Raw genomic sequence first — 6,683 nt, 5'->3', positions numbered from 1 at the left:
GATATGTTGTGGTGTCTTTAGTTATATTTCAACCACCAACCAACCTGTTATATGTCAACAACCCCTGTTATATTCAACCACAACCACCTGTTATTATTCAACGTACCCTGGTTATATTCAACCACAAAACCGACCCTGTTATATTCAACCACAACCACCCTGTGTATATTCACCGACCCTGTTATATCAACACAACCAACCCCATACAAGGATCTGCCCTGAGTTATATATATATATCATACACAATACCCCTAGCGACAGCACAACCCCATAGCAACCCATAGTGAACAACACCAAACCCCATAGCGACCCCATAAGTGACAGCCACAACACCCATAGCAGAAAACACAACCCCATAGCAACCCCATAGTGAGTGCCACCACCCCTAGCGACAACACAACTCCCATAGCAAACCCCATAGTGAGTGCACAATCCCATAGCGACAACAACAACCCCATAGCAACCACCATAGTGACCAAAGCCAAAAAACAGGTTTTTAGACATTTTTTAAAACTGGTATTCATACCTTCACTCAGTACTTTGTTGAAGCACCTTTGGCAGCGATTTACAGCTCGGAGTCTCTTGGGTAACGCTACAAGCTTGGCACACCTGTATTTGGGGAGTTTCTCCCATTCTTCTCTTCAATCCTCTCAAGCTTCTGTCAGGTTGGATGGGAGCGTTGCTGCTCAAGCTATTTTTCAGAGGTTCTCCATCAGATGTTCGAGATCGGGTTCAAGTCCAGGCTCTCGCTGAGCCTAGTCAAGGACAGTTTCAGAGACTTGTCCAAAGCCACTTCTGCGTTGTCTTGCTGGACTGTGTGGCTTGGGTTGTTGTCCTTGTTGGAAGGTGAACCTTCGCCCCAGTCTGAGGGTCCTGTGCGCCTGGAGCAGGTTTTCATCAAGGATCTCTCTGTACTTTGCTCCTGTTCATCTTTGCCTTGATCCTGACTAGTCTCCCAGTCCCTGCCACTGAAAACATCCCAACAGCATGATGCTGACACCACCATGCTTCACCCGTAGGGATGGTGACAGGTTTCTTCCCGCAGTGACGCTTGGCTTTCAGGCCAAAGAGTTCAATCTTGGTTTCATCAGACCAGAGAGATCTTGTTTTCTCATGGTCGAGAGTCCTTTAGGTGCCTTTTGGCAAACTCCAAGCTGGCTGTCATGTGCCCTTTTTAGCTGGGAGTGGCGGTCCATCTGGCCACTCTACCATACAAGACCTGATTGGTGGGAGTGCTGCAGAGATGGTTTGTCCTTCTGAAGGTTCTCCCATCTCCACAGAAGGGAACTCTGGAGCTCTTCTCCCCCGATTGCTCAGTTTTGGCCGGGCAGCCAGCTCTAGGAAGTATTTGGTGTGGTTCCAAACATTCTTCCATTTATTAAATGAATGGAGGCCACGCTGTGTTCTTGGGGACCTTCAAACGCTGCATGACATTTTTTGGTTACCCTTCCCAGATCTGTACCTCGACACAATCCTGTCTCGGAAGCACTACAGACCTCATGGCTTGGTTTTTGCTCTGACCATGCACTGTCAACTGTGGGACCTTATATAGACAGGTGTGTTGCTATTCCAAATCATGTCCAATCGTGAATTTACCCAGATGGACTCCTAATCAAGTTTTGTAGAAACATCCAAGGGATGATCAATGGAAAGGATAAACCTGAACTTCATTTCGCAGTCTCATAGGCAAAGGTCCTGAATACTTATCTAAATAAGTTGCTGTTTTGTTGTCAATAAATGCTCAAACATTTTGAAAAACCTGTTTTCTGCTTTGGTCATTATGGGGTTTGTGATGTCATTATGGCAGGTATGGTGATGTCATTATGGAGTATTGTATGTTCATTATGGAGTATTGTGATGTCATTATGGAGTATTGTGATGTATTATGGAGTATTGTGTGTTCCATTTTAGAGTTAAGGCTGTAAACGTAACAAAATGTTAGAAAAAGTGAAGGGGTCTGAATACTTTCCAAATGCACTTGTGTGTGGATATAGATGGTATATATCTATACACCAGTTGAAGTCGGAAGTTGTGACATACACCTTTAGCCACTTCATTTAAACTAGTTTTTTCACAATCCTAGACATTTAATCAAGTAAATAATTCCTGTTTTAGGTCATTAGGGATCACCACTTTTTTATTTTAAAGAATGCGTGAAATGTCAGAATAATAGTAGAGAGAATGATTTATTTTCAGCTTTTTATTTATTTCATCACATTCCAGTGGGTCAGAAGTTTACATACACTCAATTAGTATTTGTAGCATTGCCTTTAAATTGTTTAACTTGGGTCAAACGTTTTCAGGTAGCTTCCACAAGCTCTCCCACAGTAAGTTGTGGTGAATTTTGGCCCATTCCTCCTGACAGAGCTGGGTGTAACTGATTTAAGGAAAATTTGTTAGACCCTCCTTGCCTTGCACAGCTTTCTCAGTTCTGCACTCACAAAATGCTTGCTATACAGATGAAGTGGCTACCTTCAGGCAACTTTGGGAAATTGGCTCCAAGAATGAACCAGACTTGTGGAGGTCTAACAATTTATTTTCCTGAGGTTTTGGGCTGATTATTTTGATGTTCCCATGGATGTCAAAGAGGCACTGAGTTTGAAAGGTAGGCCCTTGAAATACATCCATCAGGTACACCTCCAATTACTCAAAATGATGTCAATTAGCCTATCAGAAGCTTCTAAAGCCATGGACATCATTTTCGTGGGAATTTTTCGCAAGCTGTTTAGAGCAACAGTCAACTTAGTGTATGTAAATCTTCCTGACCCACTGGAATTGTGATACAGTGAATTTTAAGTGAAATAAATCTGTCTGGTAAACAATTGTTGAAAAAAATTACAATGTGTCATGCACAAAGTAGATGTCCTAACCGACTTGCCAAAACTATTAGTTTGTCAACAAGACATTTGTGGAGTGGTTGAAAAACTGTTTTAATGACTTCCAACCTCAGTGTATGTAAAACTTCCGACTTCAACTGTTGTGTGTGTGTATTTACAAAAGTATGTGGACACCCCTTCAAAATTAGTGGATTTTGTCTATTTTCAGCAACACTGTTCCTGACAGGTGATAAAAATCGAGCACACAGCCATGTAATCTCCATAGACAAACACTGACAATAGAATGTACCTTACTGAAGAGCTCAGTGACTTTCAACACCGCATAGGATGCCACTTTCCAACAAGTCAGTTTGTCAAAAATCTGAGTTGCCCGGTCAACTGTAAGTGCTGTTCTTGTGAAGTGGAAACGTCTAGGAGCAACATGGCTCAGCACGAAGTGGTAGGCCAACAAGACTCACACAGAACGGGACCCACGAGTGCTGAAGCGCGTTAAAAATCATCTGTCTCCTCGGTTGTAACACTCGCTACCGAGTTCCAGACTGCCTCTTGAAGCAACGTCAGCCACAAGACTGTTGGTGTGGGACCTTCATGAAATGGGTTTCCATTGGCGAGCAGCCGCACACAAGCCTCAGATCACCATGCAACAATGCCAAGCCGTCAGCTGGAGTGGTGTAAAGCTCCACCGCCATTGGACTCTGGAGCAGTGGAAACGCGTTCTCTGGAGCGATGAATCACGCTTCACCATCTGGCAGTCCGATGAACAAATCGGGGTTTGGCGGATGCCAGGAGAACGCTACCTGCCCCTTAATGCATAGGTGCAAACTGTAAAGTTTGGTTGGAGGGATGAATAATGGTCTGGGGCTGTTTTTTCATGGTCTCAGGGGCCCCTTAGTGTCCGAGTGAAGGGAATCGCAATGCTACAGGCATGCAATGTGACGTTCTAGAGCGATTCTGTGCTTCCAACTTCGTGGGCAATGAGTTTGGGAAAGGCCCTTTCGCTGTTTCAGCCTGACAATGCGCTATGCACAAAGCGATGGTCCATACAGAAATTGTTTGACGAGATCGGCTCTGTGGAAGAACTTAAGACTGGCCTTGCACGGCGCCCTGACCTCAAACTCAGTCGAACACCTTGGGATGAATTGAGACGCCGACTGCGAGCCAGGCCTAATCGCCAACATCAGTGCCTGACCTCACTAATGCTCTCGTGGGCTTAATGGAAACAAGTCCAGCAGCAATGTTCCCAACATCTAGTTGGAAAGCCTTCCCAGAAGAGTGGAGGCTGTTATAGCAGCAATTGTCCGCAACATCTAGTGGAAAGCCTTCCCAGAAGAGTGGAGGCTGTTTATAGCAGCAAAATGGGGGAAACCAACTCCATATTAACACCCATGATTTTGGAATGTAGAACGTTTGACTAGCAGGTGTCCACATACTTTTTTGATCATGTAAGTGACAAATGTACAGACACACACCACACACAGGAGTATGTAACATACAGTGTATATACGAGTACATATACTCCTCTCAGAGCTCACAGGCGTTTCTTCCCCCCGCCCCCCCCACCCCCCTAGCGTTCAGTCCTGCTTCAGGCCCGTCAGTTATACCAGTCAGGAACCCATTGAACTGACCCTTCCATCTCCTGTTTAATGAATGTAACTCAGGCCCAGATCAGTTTACCAGTCAGGAACCCATGAATGACCTCATTGTTATGATGTAACTGGCCCAGATTCAGGTGTTGGCTTACTTTCATCGACAATCTTGAATGTTTTTTTAATAACGCTGTTTTGTAAAAAAAAAAAGTACATTTTTAAATAACTGAGAATCACAACTACTTAGCAATGATTTTCACATGGAATGGCTTTTTATTTGTATTTCTATCTTGTTTTTAGCTGTCAGGTGAACATTTCTGTAAGAAATAAATTAACCATGGCATCATGTGGTCAGTGCCAAATAAACACAAAACATATTGTATAAATTTATACTGTAAAATGATCTGTCGAACAAAATGTTGTATCGTTTGGATTTTGTAGATTTTGTATTGGTGTCCTGATTTAGTGAACTGTAGTTTTTTTGTTTTTTTTTTTAACACACATGATTTAGTTTGGGTTGTTTTTTTGGTCAACTTTTAAAAACAAGAATTAAATCTGCAAGTTTTCTGTCCAATGTTGGATGTCGTGTCTGTCTTTTTCCAAGTCTCATTGTTTTTGTTGGTTTCAATAGGATGCAACTACTCACTAATAACAGGGAGGCCAGAGACAAGTAGTTGGGACATTGAGGTTTCTGCGGTTATGATGCGTTTACGTGACACGGCAACATTCTATGGCGGCCATGTAGCTCCCCGTTAACATTACATGGGAATATTTAAACAATGATATGTATCTGAGCTACGATTTCATACAACACAGGAATCCGTCTGTATTGACTGTATCTAACTACTGAACTGGAGAAGACTAGTCCACATCAGCTAATATCAGATCTAACCTGTAGAAGACTAGTCCACATCAGCTAATATCAGATCTAACTGGAGAAGACTAGTCCACATCAGAATCTAACATGTTAGAAGGACTAGTCCACATCAGATCTAACTGTTAGAAAGACTAAGTCCAATCAGATCTAACTGTAGAAGACTAGTCCACATCAGATTCTAACTGTAGAAGTACAGTCCACATCAGATCTAACTGTAGAAGACTAGTCCACATCAGATCTAACTTGTAGAGAAGACTAGGTCCACATTCAGATCTAACTGTAGAAGACTAGTCCACATCAGATCTAACTGTAGAAGACTAGTCCACATCAGATCTTAACTGTAGAAGACTAGTCCACATCAGATCTAACTGTAGAAGACTAGTCCACATCAGATCTAACTGGAGAAGGACTAGTCCACATCAGATCTAACTGGAGAGACTAGTCCACATCAAATCTAACTGGAGAAGACTAGTCCACATCAGATTCTAACTGGAGAAGACTAGTCCACATCAGATCTAACTGAGAGAACTAGTCCACATCAGATCTAACTGTAGAAGACTAGTCCACATCAGATCTAACTGGAGAAGACTAGTCCACATCAGATCTAATATCATATCTTAACTGTAGATAAATGAAGCAAATTAGGTTTTTGAACACAGGAAATGGTTTTGTTCCAATAGATTCTGTGAAGTTCCCAAATGCTTCGATGATTGTTGTCTCTGGTCATATCCTCACAGACAGCAATAAAGAGTCTTCTCAATGTGATGAGGGTTCGTGATTATACACAAGAGGAAGAGATATGATTCAATAATAACCTCTAGAGAATCAACTCTTGCTATCCCCCCAATGAGACCATTTTTAATCAATATGCATCAAACCAGGACAGTCATCAGAATTAGAAATATCTCTGTGTGGTTGATTATCTCTTCACTGGTTGGACAAATTCTCTGTTGATCCTAAAGAAAGTTTGAAAAGGCTGGGCAACAAAAAGAGGACTTCACTGGGACGGGTTTATGTGGCTTTGTTTGTATCTGTTTCTCAGTAAATCAAAGGAGAGCGGTTATCCCAATCAGAAAAGACCTGACAACTTTGTGCAAACTGGGTCTGTTTTAATTCAACATCCTCGTGTAAAATACATCAAACTCTGACCGGTTTTTCAACCTGCACCGTCATGAAACACGTCTTTAAAGTTTAAATACACCAAAAGAGGAACAACGGTGGAAGATGCTCAACCCCAGAATATTTATACGTGTCTATTTTCACAGGAAATAAACCTGAGAACATCAACCACTTCTGGTTAAGAACACTGTCAACAATACGGAAGAAAATGAAACGTATTCTAGAAGAACCAATATCCCTCCCGAGAAAACCTTCTGGAACAAT

The sequence above is a fragment of the Salvelinus sp. IW2-2015 genome, unplaced genomic scaffold (assembly GCF_002910315.2).
Source record: "Salvelinus sp. IW2-2015 unplaced genomic scaffold, ASM291031v2 Un_scaffold6262, whole genome shotgun sequence".
Classification (NCBI taxonomy): Eukaryota; Metazoa; Chordata; class Actinopteri; order Salmoniformes; family Salmonidae; genus Salvelinus; species Salvelinus sp. IW2-2015.
The sequence above is the reverse complement of the archived record's forward strand: the minus strand, read 5'-3'. Positions refer to the sequence as shown.